The sequence below is a fragment of the Corythoichthys intestinalis genome, chromosome 15 (assembly GCF_030265065.1).
Source record: "Corythoichthys intestinalis isolate RoL2023-P3 chromosome 15, ASM3026506v1, whole genome shotgun sequence".
NCBI classification, from domain to species: domain Eukaryota; kingdom Metazoa; phylum Chordata; class Actinopteri; order Syngnathiformes; family Syngnathidae; genus Corythoichthys; species Corythoichthys intestinalis.
Genome location: NC_080409.1, coordinates 48,568,973 through 48,592,377, shown reverse-complemented (window position 1 = coordinate 48,592,377; position 23,405 = coordinate 48,568,973). Strand labels below are relative to the sequence as shown.

The following is a 23,405-nucleotide window of genomic DNA, read 5'->3' as shown; positions in this document are numbered from 1 at the left end:
CTAATTCCATTTTATTTTAGTTTCATTCTGCAAGTGTTGATGTCATGAGCAGCTGATTAAAGTCAGCAAACCACACGGACGTATGACATCGTCATTAAGTCTTGGCAAGGACAGTACAATGACGTATAATGCATCTTTTTGGATAGTTTTTTTTTTTTTTTTAATTTAGAGAATGTTTTGGGGTATTTGAAGTAGGGCTGTCAAAATTATCGCGTTAATGGGCGGTAATTAATCACGTTAAAATATTTGACGCAATTAACGCACATGCCCCGCTCAAACATTAAAATGGCAGCAAAGTGAAATGTGTACTTGTGTTTTTCGGAGTTTTGTCGCCCTCTGCTGGCGCTTGGGTGCGACTGATTTTATAGGCTTCAGCACCCATGAGCATTGTGTAAGTTATTATTGGCATCAACAATGGGGGGCTACTAGTTTATTTTTTGATTGAAAAATTTTACAAATTTCTTTAAAACGAAAACATTAAGAGGAGTTTTAATATAAAATTTCTAAAACTTGTAGTAACATTTATCTTTTAAGAACTACAAGTCTTTCTATCCATGGATCACTTTAACAGAATGTTAATAATGTTAATGCCATCTTGTTGATTTATTGTTATAATAAACAAATACAGTACTTATGTACCATATGTTGAATTTATATATCCATCTTGTGTCTCATCTTTCCATTCCAACAATTTACAGAAAAATATGGCATATTTTATAGATGGTTTGAATTGCGATTAATTACGATTAATTTTCAAGCTGTAATTAACTCCATTAAAAATTTTAATTGTTTGACAACCCTAATTTAAAGGTTTAATTCCGTAAACCGGGGATTACCTTTACTTTTTTAAAAATGACTGGCGAAAATCGAGCTTCTATTTTTGCATTTTTTTCTATTATAGCTGCTTGTGATTGGAGACTTGACGTCTAGCACTCTAGTTTCTTTCCTCACCGAGCTGCAGGTGCCACTGAGCCCCACCACAGTCACAAAGCACTCACAGGCGGACAAACATTGAGCTTCCCCAGCATCCGCCACTGATCAAATCACATTAAATAAAGGATACCCAGGTTGTTCTTTCCAACTTTTTATGCTCTAAGTCAATCTCAAGCACAGATGCCTCGTCCAAATTAATTACAGCACAGTTACGTTGTTGCCCGACAAGGTGATGAAATAGGCGAGATTGATTATGCTTTAGGGGGACGATCCTCCGGTGTACGCACATTAAATTCTACCATATGCTCCACAAACTAAGAAATCTTTCTCCGTTGGATGACAGTAAAAAAATTTTTTAAAAAAAAACAGTGGGTTATAGGTTTGTCCTCACACGTATGAGTTATTGATGAAACTATTAAAATGAAAGTAGGCTCATGGGAAGTTTTCCAAGGACGCAAGTGTCAAGCTGAAGCCATCAGTGGTGGCAGGTAACAAAAATTATACTTTAGTACTGTACGTGAATAGTTTTTTTTTTTCTACAAGTAGAACACGATAATTCAGGAATTTACACAACGATTTGGGAAATTTTGGGTGATGAAGGCCATGATATTGACATGTGGTATCATTTGAATATGGCCTACATGGCTCAGAATGTTGGGAAATAGTAAAACAGGAAATAGTGTAAAATAAAGTTTTATAATGTTTAATAAAGAGTATTTACTAGTAACTTATTGACAATGATAGACAACCAACTCATTTAAACTAGGATGACTAGCTATGAATGCTCATGTTTCAGTGCCATTGACGATGTTAGACGTCCAAACCATTTTTACTGGGAGGGCAGTGAATGTTCGTTGCCAATCTCTCCCAGTCAAAAATAGATTGGATGTCTAGCGCCATCACTGGCAGCTTACGATGTCAAAAACTGTCCTACAAAGTAGAGATGTCCCGATCGATCGATCGGGTCTGATCACGTCATTTTCAAAGTATCGGAATCGGCAAAAAAATATCGGACATGCCTTTTTTTTAATATATATACAGTGGGGAGAACAAGTATTTGATACACTGCCAATGGGAAAACCCATTGGCAGTTGTAACCCAGGTTAACATAGTCTCACCAAATTAAGAGCCATTGATAACGACAACCAAATAAGACAAATAAGACTACATTATTAAACATTAAAATGGAAAAATGTTTAAAAACCCGTGTTTAAAAATATTAAAAACCTGATATAATCATCAAACTAAGTTATTTGACAATTACTTGATTTAAAAGAAATAAAAAGTTAAATAATTCGGCTACACTTTTATTTTGAAAATCTCTATTGGCACTAACCTGTAGAATGCGCACTTGCACCGCTACTGCTCATTCGTGATTGAAGAAGGAAAGCGGTAAGCCCCTTAGAGTTGCTGCTAAAAAGATTAAAATATGATAAAAACTATGATACTAAAACTTTTCTTCTAACTGTGAAAGGTGTATTTTTGGACTACTCACAAGCACTGTTCATCTCTATGACAAACTGCTTGCTGAAAGGGACTTGGTGAGTTAGAAATCCTACTTAATCATATTTGTTTAATATTTTAGTTCATATTATTTGAGCCAGTGTATGCTAAAAGTGTCAATTCATGATATTTTTGTCACACGATTGTTGTAAACCAAGAAATGGTGGTTAATTGAACGTATGACGTCGCAAAATGTCTCCTTTTTGCCTAGCCTAGCCACCTGCTCTGTCGGTTTATAACGTGCGTCACTGCACTTTTGTCGACTTCACTCGACGATAACTTTATTTTAAAACATACTTAGATCTCTTTAGTGTGCGAATTAGTTTATTTATTTATGTATTTTTGTGAATTCGATAGGCTATTAAAGCTTGATCCAGAACTAATTGAGAAATTGTTGGAAAGAGAAAGTCCAACCAAGAAACAAGATGGCGAGCTAATCCGGAGAAGATCCATCGAACTGTGCCGCACGCAGGAGCGAGAAGCACGCGAGATTCCCGTTTAACATCCTTCGACCTGGTAGGATCTACTATTTTTTTTTTTTGTTGCCCCAGCGGAGGATTTTCCCCCCTCTGATCTCAAGGAACAGCAGAAAGACTGGAAAAAAAAAAAAGACATTGATACAGAAAAAGGACACTCCTATCTATCGGAGCCGTTCAGCCTTTTGCTGAATTGTTTTGAGTTTACCATTTTTGTCAAGTTTATTTTTCTGCATCTGTCTTTAATGCTCTAAGTGTTATTGACTTAAGGTTTTGTTGATCAACAAAATTATACCATTTGATGAGAAATTTTGAATATTGAAGAAATCAATTGATTTAAAAAGGAAAATTAGAAATCTGAAAAACAAAAACAACCCGGGTTGATAGATCCTAAAAATAATCAAAAATAACTGATTATAAGATAGGAGAAATAATTGATAATAGATCCTACAAATAATCAAAAATAACTGATTATAACATAGGAAGAGAACTTAAAGGAAAAATTGACTTATTCAATAAGGGAACAAATTTCCTTTTGTGAAATTTATATATATATTTTTTTCAATTCTTTGTTAACTGTATGTCATTGTATGTCTATTGTGTGTTTTTGTTTGTAAAGAATAGGCCGGCAGTTCAACAACATAATTTGTCCGAGTCATTTATTTGGTTTGTGCATATACTGCTTCAGTAGTCGAACCTAGTACTAGCCATTGCATAATTAATTGACTGTAATCACGTCATAGGTGTTACACAGTGTATCAAATACTTGTTCTCCCCAATGTATATATATTTTAATTAAATCGTTTTCTAATTGTATTTAACGTTACAGACATGTTACACTCATCCAGAGTCTTTAGTTTAGGCTTATGGTAGGGTTATCAAGTTTATCCCGTTAATGGTGGTAATTAATTTTTTAAAAAATGTATCACGTTAAGATATTTAACGCAATTAACGCATGCGCTGCACGACCCACTCACGCATTGTCGCGTTTAATCTGTAATGGCGCCGTTTTACCTATATATAGAGCTAAAAGGCAGCGTAAAATGAGTAGAGTGAATTTTGGCAGCCTTTGGAGCCTTTTTTTAATTGGCTAAAGCCTTACACTCCCTCTCCCTACGATTAGAAATATAATGGGAAGTAACGTGGGGAAGAAAGGTAGTAATTGATCTTTTTCTTAACACCGTATGTTATTTCCCAACGCAGAGAAGATATATCAATTGGTACCACTACGTACAGTCATGGTTCCACTTCCCATCATGCATTTGGGCAGAACAGTTAAATGGCTACAGTATTTACTGAAAGCTCAACAAACACACTAGATGGCAATATTTAGTCACAATGTACAAAGTCACATTTATCCTTTAAGAATTACAAGTCTTTCTATCCGTGGATCCCTCTCACAGAAAGAATATTAATAATGTAAATGCAATCTTGAGGATTTATTGTCATGATAAACAAATACAGTACTTATGTACTGTATGTTGAATGTATATATTCGTCTGAGTTTTATTCATTTTTTTCTTAATGCATTGCCAAAATGTATATGATCGGGAAAAATTATCAGGAATGATTGGAATTGAATCGGGAGCAAAAAACCAAAAAAAAGCAATCGGATCGGGAAATATCGGGATCGGCAGATACTCAAACTAAAATGATCGGGATCGGATCGGGAGCAAAAAAACATGATCGGAACAACCCTACTATAAAGGGTTCACAAAAATAAGTACAGAGAGTACTTTCACTTTTCAACAATGCATCCTCTACAAGCAAGGTCACCATTTTTATGTGCGGTGTGGTGACAAAGCTTAACTAAGCAAGACTAATCAGCAATTCTCGCACCCGCCAGGTCAAGGACATCATTTCAGATGCAGGTCTACGCCATGAGGTGTGGGCTGGCCTCGTCGGGCTTCAAAGCTAAGCTGAGGTGATTAACAATTGCGACCTGGGTGACTACAGCTTCGACCCAAAGACCATTAGGGAGTCGTCACACAAACATCAGAAAATAGAGGTCCAACTGAACACAGCTGTCACTCCTATGAGTCACAGCTCAACTTCCAAGCCGGCAAATTCTGCCTAGCAACCACTCTTTTTGCATCTGTGAACCACTAACTGCGAGGAATGTGAGGATGAGAATGCAACTGGAGCAGTGTCTGCTTTTGCTACTTTATGTGCAGTGTCACAGCGTAGAGCTGTGATGCTCCAGGCTGTGACGGTATATGCATCTTTGGAAGCGGAAGTACAGCGTGCACGCTGTTAAAAATCAACAATGGCAAGATGACAGACAATTAGCCATGGCCAAATGTTGTTGTGCTGCTCTAAGCAGTTGTATTTGATACACAATATCGGGACTTGCTGTGGTGGTTGTGTTTTGCATGCTGTTGCTGAACATGAGAGTGAGTGGGGCAGCCGTTTCGTGAGTCTCTGTCTCCTGGAAGTGGCAACAATTTGTCAAAAAAGTCACAAAAGTGAGAGCGATCATACACCTGCGTGTCCCTTTTGTGATTTAATTTTTGCCTGTGCATTTTTATATACTCCAGTTCGCTTGGCATTTAGTCGAAAGGAAGCGACCCCGCCACTGACTGAGAGGCAATTTTCTATGCTACGCTACATTACGTGCAGTGTCACAGCACCACGCTGTGACGCTCCATGCTCCCTCCCCTCTAAGGAGGGAGGAATTTCCCTTTTCTATTTGTTGAATCAATGAGTGCGCCTTTCGTCCACATGATGCTACTCAGAAAGTTCGGCTGGCGCAGTGTGAATGCTGAACCTTTTCAACAGCTCATTTGCAATTGTTGCTGCGAGGTAGCTCTCCAACCGGACCCTGGTCCTCTTGGTCTATTGTGAAAGCGCTTTGAGCTACTCCTCATTCAAAGACCGGTACCCGCCGCTGTATTTTATATACCTACATACAGTATAGGATTGTTGTCAATGTAAAACTTTCTGTAAAATAATACAAACTTAGGCCTGCAAGCAGGACTGAACTGGCCCTCGCAGTTTGGTGCAACTCGGACGTCACGCACGCAGGTCAGGGTGGTGACAGATCGTCCCCTTCTAATCATCTCATGAGAACCTCGAAACTTGCCTCCTTTTTGAGATTAGAAATGCATTCACACAACTAGGGTAAAAACCCATTTGGAGACAGTACTAGAAAAAAGGTCACTACTGAGTTTTGCAGCCATGCCCTTATTAAAACCAAAACAAATCTTCTCATTGGGCCAATTTGACCAAGTGTGCCAAATTCCGTGGCTCTATAAACTGGCTAAATCCCTGAATCTACTTTTTAATGGCGAACAAAGGGTCGTCACGGCGACAGAGACATGTGGACATGCGGCTTAAAATGTAGTATTACAAAAGGTCTTGAAACTACAATGACCAACCTGAAAAGAACTGGACATGTATAAGTAAAAAGTGACTTTTGCCACTAGTTGGTGCTGTTGGGTTGATGCAAATGACCCCTACAGGAACCTTCAGGGTACGACTCTCACCAAGCACAAGAAGGTTGGTGCAGATATGTTGCATATCTGCCAAGTTATGACTGTTTAAAATTTGTGGCGAGACAAAATGGAGACTGCCATTTTCACTTTCCTGTTTGGACCCCTCTTCTTCAACAAAACCTCAATATTTTTCATCAGGCACCTGAACACATGTCTTGAGGCTCCCCTGATACAGGTTTGCGGTCAAGTGTTTTCTCGGAGGTGGAGCCCGTCTAGTAAAAAAGGGCGTTTCCTGTTCCCACTATGGGGTGCCAGGCCTCAGGGGTAATATTTCAATGCAGTCGTGTTCAGGCTGGGATACCTCTCATACATGCCAGACATGGAAAACGTATGACATATAAATATGTCATTTATTGAATTTGGCATGTTGCCAAAAAAAAAAAAAAAAAACGGCAGAATTTGGCAACCCCCCCAGGTCAGGCCCATGAATGAAAACTCACCATTTTGATAACTTAAGATCGCATATGTCTCATGAACTGTCTCACCAATTTTGAGGACAATCCAACTAACTCCCTAGGCGCCAAGGTCTCAAATGTTCACCCTGTAAATCGGTAAAAATTTCACATTCAATCCATGTGCAAATTTTGGCGAGTTTTCGAGCTTGTTCAGGCCTCCAAATTGGCCATTTTCATTTGCCATGAAATAAAAATAATAATCATTTGCATTCCAATAGGGCTCTCATGTCAGTTGGTGCTCGAGCCCTAAATATATACACTTTAAAAGACTCAAAATTTGAGGGACGTTAAAGGGAATTGTAAAAATTAGATAAACGATATCCATTTTGACTGGTTTGGGAAAACTGGCATTTCATTTTTTTTTTTTTTTTTTTTTTTTTTTTTTTTTTTTAAATAACATAGCACTCATACTTAACATTTCTATGCAACATATCACCATCTTCAGTGACAAGTCTTCTCCCACCTTGAATTAGCAGAACAGCGAGAATGAAAGTGGGATGAGTGCAAACGAGAAACCTTTCCGAACAAGATCCCCGAAGGTTTGAACAAGCATCCCTGAAAACGGGAAGGAAAGCAATTTCAGGGTCATGTTACATAACGGTGCTGCAGGTTTTTTTGCAGCATCTGCGCTGTTAAATGTGCACATCATGCTGATATTTCTGAATTTATTCTGAATCATCATCACATCAGCCTCTAGAAATTAGATTGTATCTTCTTCTCCACTTGAGGTCATCATCTCATAATAACATTTTCTTAATTTTTTTTTTGTGTGTGTGTGTGTGTTATCGTTCACGGTAAACGAAACGCGGCATGATTCCAATCATCTGTTTCAGTAATTCAATCCAAACCGACAAATGCTCTTTGACGGCCAAAGCTCAGCCTTGGATGCTTCTACTGTGCGCTCTTCTAAAAGATGAAGTAAATCAGTTTCCATTAGTTAACATCACAGCTCTGCCAATATAAAAAGAAATATTATGAGGTTGAAAATGATCACTGTCATCAATGGCAGCTAATAGAAAAGTATTTTCAGAGGAGTGATGAGGCAGGAAGGTCAGTGGCAGACAGTCACCAACAGACAAGTGCCAGACAGTTTTTATTATGCACCTGTCAAATTTATGAAACTTTTAATAATATTAAGAAAAAATAAAACAAAAAGAAAACCAATTCATGTTGTGCCTAATGCTTTACTGCCATCAGCGATGATAGGCGTCCACTACTGTGGTCATATGACAAATGTTACTGCAGTTGGCAGAGTCACAGTAAAACAAAATGTAATAGAACAATTTACGCAGTTCAATTTGAAATTTTATAACAGTAATTAGTAGTTTAAATCTACTCATTTAAGTAGAACAATGACAATATTAATGAAATGACAAATGCAGTGCATTAATGCACTCACGTTTTATAATACAATGTGCTATATGAAAATTTAAAAATTTAAATTTAATTTTAAACATGGTGCGCGCAACAAAATACTTACGGTGCACCTCATAGTCAAGAAAATACGGTATTAAAACTATTGTTACTAGAGATTTCCCGATCGATCGGGATGCCGATCGAGTCATTTTCAAAGAATCGGAATCGGCAAAAAAATATCGGACATGCCTTTTTTTAATATGCTGTTTATATATTTTTTAATTAAATCGTTTTCTAATTGTAATTAACGTTACAGACATAATATGTTACATTCATCTGGAGTCTTTAGTTTAGGGTTAAGGTAGGGTTATCAAATTTATCCCGTTAACGGCGGTAATTTTTTAAAAAATTTATCACGTTAAAATATTTAACACAATTAACGCATGCGCTGCACAACCCACTCACGCATTGTTACGTACAATCTGTAATGGCGCCGTTTTACCTATATATAGAGCTAAAAGGCAGCGTAAAATGAGTACAGCGAATTTTGGCAGCCATTGGAGCCTTTTTTTTAATTGGCTAAAGCCTTACGATCCCTCTCCCTACGATTAGAAATATTGTGGGAAGCAATGTGGGGAAGAAAGGTAGCAATTGATCTTTTTCTTAACACCCTATGTTATTTCCCAACGCAGAGAAGATACAGTGGGGAGAACAAGTATTTGATACACTGCCAATGGGATTTCCCATTGGTAGTGTGTCAAATACTTGCCAATGGGATTTCCCATTGGTAAAGTATCAAATACTTGTTCTCCCCACTGTATATCAATTGGTACCACTACGCACAGTCATGGGTGCACTTCCCATCATGCATTTGGGCACAACAGTTAAATGGCTACAGTATCATTTACTGAAAGCTCAACAAATACACTAGATGGCAATATTTAGTCACAATAGACAAAGTCACAGTTATCCTTTAAGAATTACAAGTCTTTCTATCCGTGGATCCCTCTCACAATGTTAATAATGTAAATGCCATCTTGAGGATTTATTGTCATAATAAACAAATACAGTACTTATGTACTGTATGTTGAATGTATATATTCGTCCGAGTTTTATTCATTTTTTTCTTAATGCATTGCCAAAATGTTTATGATCGGGAAAAATTATCGGGAATGATTGGAATTGAAAAAAAAAAAAAAGAATCGGATCGGGAAATATCGGGATCAAACTAAAACGATCGGGATCGGATCGGGAGCAAAAAAACATTATCCGAACAACCCTAATGTAAACACTGCTCGCCGACTTGGAGCGATGACTACCTGCCGTTGCAACGGCAAAGATATGTAACGGCTTTAACCTATCGCTGGAACCTTTAAGAATGAAGGAAAAATACGTTCATTCATGGACACACACAGATCAACATTCCCTCGCACATCTCAACAGGTGAGCTGCACTTGGCTCGAATGTGCACGCACGTTCCGCACGCCTTTCTCGGTCCTAAAACACTTGGCGCGTGTGACTCGAGACCAAAACAGGAAGTAACTATGAGTGGTTATCATGGACACGGACTCGTAGTGCGAACCTTTTGAACATTTTCTATTCAAAATGCTCTCCGTACATGACGACAATATTATTCATTCTACATACATTATGAGGCAAAAACAAAATAGTAACACAGAAACACTAAGGAAACTAATTTTAATCAGATTACTGGTTTGGAAAAATGAAATCGTTAGATTACTTTCAGTAACGAACAATCAGATTACAATAACGTGTTACTAAGTAAGTTGTGACAACACTGCCCGTAAATGACCGAAAAGGAAAAGTCCCCGGAAATCAACAGGAAATGACGTGAAATGCCCCAAAATTAACTCATTACCTGGCATTGGCTGCCATTGACGGCCATAGACGTCCAATTCATTTGGATTGGGAGGGATGGCAGTAAATGTTCCCTCCCATTTCATTTTTTTTTTTTTTTTTAAACCTTGTCCTGTCCAGCTGTTTGACACAGAGAATGGAAGTATAAGTGCCCGGATAGTCTGAACAGTTTTAATGTTCAGTGGCGCCTCCAGAAATTTTTCATAGGGGTGGCCAGATGGGGCCACTTAAAATCTTGGGGTGGCACACCAAAACTAAAAGCCATAATTTCAGGTTTTCATTATGAAGCTCCCTCCGGATGTTGTCACGAGCACAACACGAAGTTTGATTAAAAATCAGGGTTTAATTCGCTCTTGACAACTCTTGACAAGCCTTGGCACCCCATGAGAACTGGTCAAACGCATACACAATGAAAAATACACTTAATCTTTGAGTCAGGGAACATTTCTTTTGCTAATTCTGAGAAGTGATCAGCAATAGTTGCAGGCAAATTGTGTTCGGCAACAAATTGGCAGAATGAAATCTCGGCTTTCGTCACTTTTCATTCTGCAGACTTCATCTATATGACCGGTGTTGGTAATCTTACTTTTAAAAAGTAATTAATTAGTTAGTTACAAATTACTTCTCCCAAAAAGTAATTGAGTTAGTAACTCCGTTACCTGAAGGTAAGAGTAATTAGTTACTTGGCAAAGTAACTGGTGTTACCTTTCATTTTTTTTTTTTTTTTTATTCAAGGGAAAAAAAAATCATAAGTAACCTTTGCTATGTTTGGAAACTCTAATGTTGTGAATCAACTGTTGAAGTTGTTAAACTTGTTACCGTTTTTGCATTAGTTCCCTTCTGTCTACTTTCGACATGTTAAAGTTTTAAAACCGTTTCATCATTTAAAGATCGAGTCAAGTCAAGATTTTGCCGATTTAGGAGTATTAAAGTTACTTAAGTTCGCTAGGAAGGTTCACTACAACAGAGCCTTTCTGAGAGGTCTACTGCTTCAAAATGGCGGCTGTTTATTAACGCTGCAGTCTGTCATTTTGCATGTAGTTCCATAAGCATTTGATATCTAGGCGTAGATTGTGGGCTGTCGGCTACAGTCAGGAAATATTGGAGCCACCTAGCCTAGCGTCACGTTTGCTACAGCGTCAAAACACTCTTCTCTCTCAGTGTCTCTGACTTTTCTCGAGTCATTCAACCAACGAGGTAACGGGGACACACACTGTCTCGGTGCCGAAACGGTGACAAAATCCGAACGGAGAAAAAAAACGTAATGCACGAAAAACGTACAGATTTTGAATGTACGGCGTACACATTTAAAAATTGGTGCTCACTTGTATAAATTACGCCGAAACCGTACAACTTGACAGGTATGAGAGATAATTGCAAATTAAGTAAAGAAAGTACACAAACCTCTTGGGCTCACATCCAAAGGAGCTAAAAAGTTATTCTCCAACTTGTTAATGCGCCCTTAACGCAGTCTTCTTAGGAGTTTGAAGAACAACAACAACAACAAAAAGTAGCACGGAGCTACCGTCGACCTCTTGCTCGCCTCCGTCTCTCTCGCTTAAGGATTGCGTCAGCCAAAAAGCATCGAGTAGAACAGTTACGCTTTAATTAATTTCCTATTTACAATCGCCACCAGATGGCAGAAAGGTGCAGGTGCAAATAAAATCAAAGAGAATATGAGAAGGACATGGATACTGATATACTTTGGTGTATTGTGTACGAACAATCTAACGAAATACTGGCAAGCGGGTGGCCATTGGGGTGGCCAACAAATTTATGGGGGTGGCCGTGGCCACCCCTGGCCACCCCCTGGTGGCGCCACTGAAAGTTTCACATTGAGTCTGACATACTCCCATTGTGATCACTCAACATACCTCGTTTATTATGACAAAGCAGTGAACAGGAAGGGGTTATGGGGGAACAGAAGAAAAGAAACACGAGAAGAAAGAAAAACAAACTACAACAAGAAATACATTGAACATCTAGACCAATTACTAATATGTTGGTGCTATCGTCAGCTAGATGTATACCGGTTGACACCATGTGGGGGGCCTGTTGACCAGGGAAAGAGGGGGACGGGGGTGGGGGAGTCTATAAGCTAAATGATTGAAAGGGGTAGAGTGTACACAAATCAGCTCTGTGAACTAGAACCCAGTAATCGTGTGAATCCCTTGTGAGTGTAAGCCCGTTGGCGACCAACCCTACGCCGCCCCATCGCCAATCCCAGCACCGGGACCCCCCACACGAGCGCGCCCCACAGGGCCGGCGCTAGCTTTTTTGGTGCCCTAGGCATAAATGCTTTGTGGTGCCGCCCCCCCCATCCATCCCCCCAACGATAGAGATGAACAATATCTGAACATTTGTCAGTATTGCTTTATTTTACGAAATAACTTAGTTGTCAACAGTAATATTTCACAAACATTCACATTCACAAATGTTTCACAAACTGTCAAACTGGGCCGGCCCAGGCCATTTGGGGGCCCTAAGCAAAATAATGCAAAGGGGCCCATATTTTTGGCCCAACATTTCGTCACAGTGTACTGTGAAACCCATACATGCAATCCAACTCATACGTCCATATTTTGTATATTAATCAGATTCTGTTGCACTGCATACTTCAAACTTCTCACTCCAAATGATTGTCAGTACTTACAGTAGATAGCGCCAAACCTTTTTCTAAAAGAGGAAAGAAAGAAGTTAAGGAAGAATTTTTTAAAGCTTGCAATCAAGTATCAAAACTCACAAAATTCAAATAAAGCAAACTGTAGTAAACAAAATAGAATATAAATTTAAAAATTGCCAGATTGGGGGCGCCCTAGTGGTCAGGGGCCCTAAGCAGCTGCATAGTCTGCGTATTGCCTGCTGTCAAACCAAACAAAACCAAAATGAAACAAAAAACAAAAAAATGATAAATAATAATAATTAAGTCTTTATTTAAAAAAAATTTAAAAAATAAAAAATAAATAAACATCTTTAAATGAACATAAATAATGAACTTACAATAATGAACAAACATTAAAGTGCAAGAATCAGTTGTTAGTGGCCCTACAGAGGCACACGTCTGCATTTCCGCGCTGCAAAATCAGCTATCAGGTCATCATGTGACAGTTTCTGTGCAATTTCCCCATATCAAGAATAAACTTCTGCCAAATTTGTGACTGACGCATAATGGAGCAAACCACTAGGGAATTGGGGGGGGCACCAAAGGTAGACTGACGAGAGGGCCGCACAAGACTCACAGGAGATTCTTTTTTTGTGTAAATAATGAGCCTATGTTACTTATATTTATATTACTTGCATTTATCAGGCTTTACAAAGTTTTATTTTAAATACTATATATTGTTGTTATTATTACAATTACTATTTTTTAGGATTTTTTACAAACTTGATTTTTTTTTTGGTGCCCCTTCAGGCAGTTGGTGCCCTACGCGCAGTGCGTGTTATGCGTATGCGGAGCGTCGTGTCTGGCACCCCATCACATCCAGCCGCACGCGAGCCCCTCCCTCCCATTTCAAAAGGATTGGACGTCTACTAGTGCTGAACATTCCTCTTCAAAGGATGAACATTTCTGTTTTTCTGTTTATAAGCTTTGTAGACTATCCAAGAAGGATTTCCTGACTCGTGTATCAATAGCTGTAGTATCACCATATTGTGAGATCATCGTTATCGTTACCCAGAAGTTCCCAACCCTAGTACAGAGAGTCCTGGGGTCATCGCGAGTACAGTGGTGGTACCCAAGGAGCCTCCGTGTGTATGCGAGCAGCCTTTTCAGCAAGTGTGATAAGTGGGAGGCTCGGAGAGCTTTTTAGAGAACTTGAAAGTTGGACACGGTGGTCTCGCTAGCCACAAGAAGAATGGACACCCTCTCTTATGGCCACATTCACAAAGCTTCCTATTAGCAGTAGCCAAAGCATGCATAAAGAACTTTTACATCTCATTAAGAAGCATACAAACACTGGCTGCGCGAGTGGATGGACGCCTATTAGTTGGGGTAGACTGTCGGCCAATAGAGAAGCTTTTGGCACAGGGCACACTCGCTTTACTGGAGAAAAGCCTTTTATTTCACTCGCAGCAGTTCTCTAGGTGAATAATCCTGTCAACAGTCCGACTGCTGCCAAAACACTAAATCATCATCCAATTATGATGCGGTTCCGCTGGACTTCCAGGATTTGGAGAGCAGTAGTCACAGAAGAGACGAATCTGTACACTTGTTTTATCAGTCGATTTCGAGCCAACTTGGACAGTGAGCCACGCTGGCTCTTAACACTGAGGCTACAGTTGGATAAAAGCTCCCGCGGTGCAAAATAGAGACAGAGCTTACACATTCAAACACGATAAAAGCACTGGTTGTGCTTAGAATGCTCGTCCTAAGTGGATACTGGAACCAATACTGTAAGGTGTTGCATGGGCCAGGGGCAAAACAGGTTTTACAGTGGAATGAAAAAGTATCTGAACCTTTTGGAATTTCTTACATTTCTGCATAAAATCACCATCAACTGTGATCTGATCTTTGTCAAAATCACACAGATGTAAAAACAGTGCTTTAACTAAAACCACCCAAACATTTATAGGTTTTCATATTTAATGCGGATAGCATGCAAACGATAACAGAAGGGGGAAAAATAAGTGAACCCTCCGCCTAAAGAGACTTAAAGAACTGAATTTTTACAAAACATTTGAAAAAAGCACGGTGTGAACCCAATCACTGATGAGTGGTTTTAAAGCTGCCCCACCCACTATAAAACACGCAGCTGGTAAGAATTGTCTTGATGAGAAGCATTGTCTGATGTGAATCATGGCTCGGTCAAAAGAGCTATCTAAACACCTGCGGTAAAGGATTGTTGATTTGTATAACGCTGGGAAAGGATACAAATCCATCTCTAAAAGTCTGGATGTTCATCAATCAACAGTCAGAGAAGTTGTCTACAAATTGAAACCTCAACCATGAGAGACAGAATGTGGAAAAAAAAACAGAAAATCACATTCTTTGATTTTTAAAGATTTCCAAATTAGAGTGGAAAATAAGTATTTGGTCACCTACAAACAAGCAAGATTTCTGGCTGTCAAAGAGGACTAACTTCTTCTAACGAGGTCTAACGAGGCTCCACTCGTGACCTGTATTAATGGCACCTGTTTTAACTATCAGTATAAAAGACATCTGTCCACAACTCAGTCAGTCACACTCCAAACTCCACTATGGCCAAAACCAAAGAGCTGTCGAAGGACACCAGAGACAAAATTTTAGACCGGCACCAGGCTGGGAAGACTGAATCTGCAATAGGTAAAACGCTTGGTGTAAAGAAATCAACTGTGGGAGCAATTATTAGAAAATGGAAGACATACAAGACCACTGATAATCTCCCTCGATCTGGGGCTCCATGCAATATCTCACCCCGTGGCGTCAAAATGATCACAAGAACGGTGAGCAAAAATCCCAGAACCACACGGGGAGACCTAGTGAATGACCTACAGAGAGCTGGGACCACAGTAACAAAGGCTACTATCAGTAACACAATGCGCCACCAGTGACTCAAATCCTGCACTGCCAGACGTGTCCCCCTGCTGAAGAAAGTACACATTTAGGCCCGTCTGCGGTTCGCTAGAGAGCATTTGGATGATCCAGAAGAGGACTTGGAGAATGTGTTATATCAGATGAAACCAAAATAGAACTTTTTGGTAGAAACACAGGTTCTCGTGTTTTGAGGAGAAAGAATACTGAATTGCATCCGAAGAACACCATACCCACTGTGAAGCATGGGGGTGGAAACATCATGCTTTGGGGCTGTTTATCTGCAAAGGGACCAGGACGACTGATCTGTGTAAAGGAAAGAATGAATGGGGCCATGTATAGAGATTTTGAGTGAACATCTCCATCCGTCAGCAAGGGCATTGAAGATGAGACGTGGCTGGGTCTTTCAGCATCACAATGATCCCAAACACACAGCCAGGGCAACAAAGGAGTGGCTTCGTAAGAAGCATTTCAAGGTCCTGGAGTGGCCTAACCACTCTCCAGATGTCAACTCCATAGAAAATCTGTGGAGGGAGTTGAAAGTCCATGTTGCCAAACGACAGCCCCAAAACATGCTTGAGGTTTACCCATGTTGACAATTACAGGCCTCCCTAATATTTTCAAGTGGGAGAACTTGCACAATTAGTGGTTGACTAAATACTTATTTGCCCTACTGTATATATATCGTCTGATTAAGATTTTCACGATTCCCCCCCCGCTCGTTTTAAAGAATCTGCAATGACGTAAATAGTAACATAAGTGACCGCTCTGAGCACGGTTTTTCTTAAAAAAAAAAAACATTCAGAAACACATTTTCCAGTTAACATGACTGATCCTTTGAGGTGTGCAAGTGTGTTTGCAGAAATAAATGTCAATGTAATAAAATCAATAAACTGTATACTCGCTTTCGACTCGCCCTATGTAAATATACGATCAATAGGTTCTAAATCCAAGAAAATAAGGGCGCGACACTAAAAATCATTTGTTTCCGTGGCAACAGGAAATAACTATCAAAAACAATCAAACTTGTTCCGAGTAGTATCGACATGCTGAAGAAGTACGATAGTTTAAAGCAACTTGTATTGGGAATCGTACAAAGCCCATGTCTGTTATATTGCTTGTCTATAAATGTTACTGAGGCATATTTGTGTGAATACCCATTGCAAAGTGATGTTAACTCGCAAGTTAAAGAAATCCAATACTGTATAATAGTGTTCAGAGGGCATTCGAAAAACCCGCATTTTGTATTTTTGTACAATATGTATAAATTTTGTTGTTGTTGTGTGAAGAAGTGCTTCTGAATATGATTGATGAACTATGTCAAAGCTGATCAATGAAAAAAATAACACCCAGCCTTATCTCCAAGCAGATAAACTTGTCACAAATCTTGCTTCCAATTGAGAGGAATTTCTAAAGTGGAAAATATACCCATTGGAGGTCTGAAAACTCTTCCAAAGCATCTATACATATACTAGTTAATAGGAGCATGTGTTCTCAAAGTCATAGCTGGGATGACGTTAACCCATTCGCTGCCATTAACGACAATGGCCGACCAATCCACTTCAGATGAGAGGCTGACAGCAAATACTTATACCTATTCAGTGAAGAAAAAAAGTACCGTAATTTTCGGACTCTAAGACGCTACTTTTTTCCTTGATTTTGAATCCTGCGGCTTATAGTCCAGTGCGGCTTATTTGTTGATTTATTTGGGTTAATAGGTAACACTTCATTTATCAGCGGTGTCATAAAACTGTCATAAGGCCGTTATAATTATGACTTGACACGATCTAGGGCATTACTGAATGCTTATGACAGATGTCATTAAAGTGTCATCTGGCAAATTATGTCACCAACTCCATTTATTTCCAGCTTGGATCTTTTACATCCATTTCAAAAGTGAGATTTGCCGGATAACACTAAATGACATCTGTTCTAAGCATTCATATGAAAGCTCATGTCAGTGTCATGTCATAAATATGATTGTCTAATGATATTCTTATGGTGCCACTGTCAAATAAAGTGTTACCAAATACCATAACTAGCAATTAATGAAACAACTAGAACAGCAACTGAAGAAATAATTAGCGCAGTACATGAGTTTTGATTGTTATTTACATCTGTAGCGCTACAATGCATGCTAGGAGGCATGTTTGATGACAGCAGTGTTGACAGCAGGTGGCAGCAGACATTGACTGCGTCCCCCAAGGGAGCAGTGATGGCCAAATGAAGCTTCTTGACGCAATGAAGCTTTGCAGCCAATTGGTTCAAAGCTTCGTGGTGGTTAATTTGGTCTTATGACAGTCGTATGATGCCGCTGTCAAATTAAGAGTCACTGGTTAATATCTTTTGGTGTAAATATTCCATAATACAGCTAGGACAGCTGCGGTTTATAGTCCAGTGCGGCTTATCTATGAACAAATGTCATTTTCGTGCCAAATTTGAAGGGTGCGGCTTATACCCAGTTGCGCCTGATAATGCGAAAATTACGGTATTTGAACACCGTTATTTTGCTAAGTTCTCCCACTTAGACATCATGGAGGTGTCTAAAATTTTCATCAAATGTGTATGCCCACTGTAAGAGATCTAAAAAGAAAAATCCAGAAATCATAATGCATGATTTTTTAAAATACTTTATTTGTGTGATACAGCTGCAAATAAGTATTTGAACACCTGAGAAAACAAATGTTAATATTTGGTACAGTATCCCTTGTTTGCAATTACAGAGGTCAAACGTTTTTTGTAGTTTTTCACCGGGTTTGCACACACTGCAGGAGGGATCTTGGCCCACCTATCAGTCAGGTTTCTGGGCTGTTGCTGAGAAACACAGAGTTTCAGCTCCCTTCAAAGGTTTTCTATTGGGTATAGGTCTGGAGACCTGCTAGGCCATGCTAGAACCTTGTTATTCTTCTTACGGAGCCACTACTTAGTTTTTCTGGCTGTGTGCTTCGGGTCATTGTCATGTCGGAAGACTCAGGCACGACCCATCTTCAATGTTCTGACTGAAAGAAGGAGGTCTTTCCTCAAAATTTCACAATACAGAGCCCCAGTCATCCCCTCTCTAATACAGTGCACTCGTCCTGTCCCATGCAGAAAAACACCCCCAAAGCATGATGCTACCACCCCCATGCTTCACAGTAGGGATGGTGTTCTTGAGATAGTACTCATCATTCTTCTTCCTCCAAACACTGTTAGTGGAATTATCTGGTTTAAGCAGGGGCACCTTCCGTGCCATGCATGATTTCAAACCATGACGTCTCATGTATTACCAACAGTAACCTTGAAACTGTGGTACCAGCTTTTTTCAGGTCACTGACCAACTCATGTCGTGTAGTGCCTGGCTGATTCCTCAACTTTTTTAGGATCATTGAGACCCCACAAGGTGATAACTTACATGGAGCTCCACTCAGATCGACCGTCAGGTTTAGCTTCCTCTATTTTCTAATGATTATTCCAACAGTGGACCTTTTTTCACCAAGCTGCTTGGCAATTGCTCTGTAGCACTTTCCAGCCTTGTGGAGGTGAACAATTTTGTCTCTGGGGTCTTCGGACAGCTCTTTGGTCTTGACCATGTGATGTGGGAAAATATTGCATTTTGCTTTTGTGATGTATGATTGCTTCTGTGACATAGATTGTAACTTCTATTGTTTTTCACCTTGTTCCCATAGTTAGGAGACGCGCTTGAGAATCTCACGAGATAACTTGTTTTGCACCATAGCATTGTCTTACTACACGCCTGGGTCCCATAGTTACAAGCCTGGGTCCCATAGAGATAACTTGTTTTGCACCAATAATATTTACCATTTGTTGGCATCTGTTGCAGCACAGCTCATTTGTCCCATGTGAAAAGCCCTTTTTCAAGGGGGCTGAACCAAAAGTAGCTTAAATGTTTGTGATTGGACGGGGCCGCGCCGCTCGGGGGCGGAAGTTGGCCTCTCCGCCTCAGAGGGGTGCGTCCCTACAAAAACCGAACATTTCCAGGCGACCAGTGAAGTCCGCTGGTGGATTAAGTACGGATCGCCCAGCTTTTGTCCTTTTGACGCTTTACTGGAGTGTTGTTGGCTTCCCACTCGTTTGTCACGGTAAGCGATTTTCATTTCTAAGGGACAACTAGTTGTGCTGTAACGTAACGCGGGGATTCTGAGATTGACAAACACAAATCTAGCATCACATTACCATTTGTTTGCTTGTTTTTGATATCTGTTTTTCTTGCTTTGTGGGATTGTAATCAATAAATCTCATTTATTCTGTATTTTCCAATCAATAAACATCGTCTATTGAGCAAAAGTGTCCTGTTACCGATTCACCGCGAACCTGGAAATTTCGGAAAACACCATGTTACAAGTTGGAGTCTTAATGATTGTATGGGGTGGACAGGTGTCTTTATACTGCGATCGACCTCAAACGAGTATCTGATTCAGGACACATGGAGTGGAGGTGGACTTTTAATAGGCAGACTAACAGGTCTTCCAGGGTCAGAATTCTAGCTGACAGACAGGTGTTCAAATATTTACTTGCAGCTGTACCACAGAAATAAATTGTTAAAAAAATCCATGCATTGTGATTTCTGGATTTTTTCCTCACAGTGGACATACACTTACGATGAAAATTTCAGACTCCTCCATAATTTCTATGTGGGAGAACTTGCAAAATCGCACTATGTTCAAATACTTATTTTCTTCACTGTACTGGTTTGCACAATAAGTCACACCTAATACAGTAATTGAAGATCTTTGCTCTTGTAAAGTTGTGTTTTGGGTAGGACATGCTTTTATTAACGTCCTCAGATCACTGCTTGATTGGTAACATTCGTTCATGTCACAAATGACAAATTCATGGTTTGTCCGGCTTTCCCGAACAAGTAGGAACAGCAAGTGTTTGGGTTAGTGATGGAAATTCAACATTGAACCTGTTGAAATTGCCCCCCTCCCCCGGCCCAGACGCACCCGGGGACAGCACCAACCAAAACAGGTGCCACTCGGCTGACGCTGCCCCGCGTGCGCCCGCCGGGAAGGCCGAATCTCGCGCGTCCTCTTATTTTAACCCTTTGTACTGACTCCATGTTTCAAAAGCTTGAAGAACACTCACCGAAAACAGGTTGACAATTTATTCGTCGACAATGGTAAAAACAAGGCAAAAACAGACGACGGAGGGACAATTCTGGATCCAAAACAAGGCTACATGTTCTGAGAAGAAAAAATCTGTTATCTCAGTGTCCAGTCCTTTTAAAGTCTTTGCTGACGCGGGTCATGTCGAAAGCGTGTCCGAAGGTGGGTCTGGGCGTTGCTTTTGGGTCTTCCCCTTGGTGGCCGGTTTTAGGCGGCTTAGGTTCGTGCGCGGATTGGGACACCCGCTATCAACTTTGCTGTCCGGGCTGGTTGTACTTGTTTTAGGACAAAGCGCTTTGTCCTTGGAGTTTGCTGGGAGAGCTGATTGCACGAGTTGGTGCGTCAATCTTGTGATAAGACGGCATTGTGTATCTCTTCTATTTCTTCTCATTAAACTATGGTGTGCTATTTATTTTATATTAGTAGTGTAGTCCTACCGTAAATATGAAAATGATACTATTTCCTGATTAATTATATTACGTGTGTTAGGAGTAATGCAAACAGTTAGACGGTGCCAACCTGTACCATATGTATGTGTTAGACTATATATGTGTTAGACTAATGCAGACAATTATATGGTGTGTGCGATGACGATATCTTTTCCCCTTTAATCCCCCTCACGAGCCCCGACAGGGGATCGTAAAAACATGGATTTGGCCTTAGAACTTAGCTTTATCAAGTGGTGGAAGAAATGTAGCAATTGATGAACAGTTTAAACAGGGATGTGCGAAATTTGCAAGTCCCCCTCAGGACTCCTGTTAAGTACTCTTTAAAACAATATGATACCGCCTCAAAGGGTTAATCCTTGGTTGTCTTTGGCTGGCTCGCCAGTCAATTCACTTCCTTTGGACAAGTATATGTCTATCCATATAAATATATATGCGCAATTAATCACATACACATCCCCTTTGGCTTTGAGTTCTGCCCTCTCTCTCATGAAAACCTCTCAACAATTATGCTGATCTACCGTTTTTTATCCACTAGATAATCAACTGTAATGGTATGTCCTTGCCAAATGGTATTCCAAGATATGACTATGTATTAAAATTTTGCACTGTATTAGCTAATTAAAACATTATTAATGCAAATGTAATCTGGCTAAGTGACTCCAGAACCTGACATATAAAGCAATATTGCTCATTATGTGGCTGAATACAGCGTATAGAAATAAGTTGCTGATAAATGGAAAACGTTCTAGAATTCTCAGAGGAATAGATGGACTGACAGGAATTTTCTACTATTAATTGGAAGATCTGGGGGTAAAAGGAGGGGGGACAGAAATGTGGGGAGTACGCTTATATAACATGTCGGCAATGTGCAGCAGCCTACTTTTACAACAGCACGTATTGTGTCTGCACCCGCCGGAGGCATTAAGGCGTCCCGCAGTTATTGAATTGTCTTGCTTCACTTCTTTTGGTGGGAAAGACGCTGCAGGACTGCAGCACCTCAGACGTGCAGACAAACGCTCAACACTTGATACCTCTTTGTTACCTGAATGAAAATTATGTAGTCTAAATCTTTAAATTCATGTACTAAACAGAAGTAACCAAAAATCGTACTAAAGTGTAGCGCTACCTCAAAATAATATTACTGAAGTAAAAGTAGTCATCCCAAAAAAATCGCACCCAAGTTAAAAACATATTCAGTGAAAATAATAGTCAAGTGATGAGTAACATTGTAAGTAAGTACTTTTTTGTTTTTAACAATGACATTTCTTTTCTCAGCACAAAATCTATTACTTGACCATATTGAGGCCAAAAACAGGGATGGAGCTTAGGGGCGTTGCGGCGGGACCAGGGCCTGTTTGTGGGTGTAAAGGGGGCGCGCTTGGGCAAGGGGAGGGTCAAACGGAAAGGTAAGATGATACCCGACGATGTAATATAGTGCTTAAGTGTCAAATATACACACAACCGCCGCACCGGGGCCTCTAGGGGGCCCGGTTTGCAGCCGTGAAAGGGGCGTGTTTGAGTGTTAAAATATCTAATTAACCCATTTCAATACCATGCCCCCGAATCTGAAAAGTCTTACATCTAGCCATATATTTGCATCAGAATGCTCTGTGGTCGTGACCTAAAACTTTTAGATAAAAGTCGCTTCATAGAAATAAAAATAATATCAGATAGCATGTAGTAAAAACTTAGAATTAACTACCGGTATTAACGTTTAACATTTGACTGCCTACTTGTTTACTAGCCGGTCACTACACAAATCGGATTTATAACTAATCTAAGCTGTCAAGACATCAGCGCTGAAAGTCCAAAGTAAACACCACACATTTTCTCAAAGAATTAAAAAAAAATGTTGAAGGGAATAGTATCTTTTCTCGTATTTACCAATCGACTGTTTGTATTACTCTAACACACTTAATATAATCAATCGGAATATTATCTTTTCTTGTAAAACAGGCAGAATTTGACATAGGGCATAAAGAGAAACAGTACATGACACCTTCTTATCACGGAAGCTTAACGCATGCGCCATGCAACTGACTGAGCAAGATTGACACTGATGAGGCAAGACTTCTACAATCCCACGTGTGCACCACCAACTCCAGCAATCAGTTCTTCCGGAGTGTCCAGAACAAATGGCGGGATGTCCTGTCCCAACACATGAAGCACCAGAGAACGCCCAAATCCCGATATCCAACTGATAACAAGACTGATAAGACTCCAAGCGCCCCTTTGACGCTGAGGTGG

The 23,405-nt window shown here is 39.9% G+C and overlaps 1 protein-coding gene across 6 annotated transcripts in view; it reads right to left on the bottom strand.

Moving 5' to 3' along the window:
* LOC130930720 (regulator of G-protein signaling 6-like) overlaps positions 1 to 23,405 on the bottom strand; it is a 114,795-nt gene that overhangs the window by 71,456 nt on the left and 19,934 nt on the right. The window contains exon 1 of one of the 6 annotated variants that reach the window (XM_057858771.1): positions 11,500 to 11,661. The exons of the other annotated variants lie outside the window; for them this stretch is intronic. The gene's annotated coding sequence lies outside the window, so the exon portion shown is untranslated. Of the gene's footprint in view, positions 1 to 11,499; positions 11,662 to 23,405 lie in introns of those variants that run through there. 6 annotated transcript variants of the gene reach the window in all.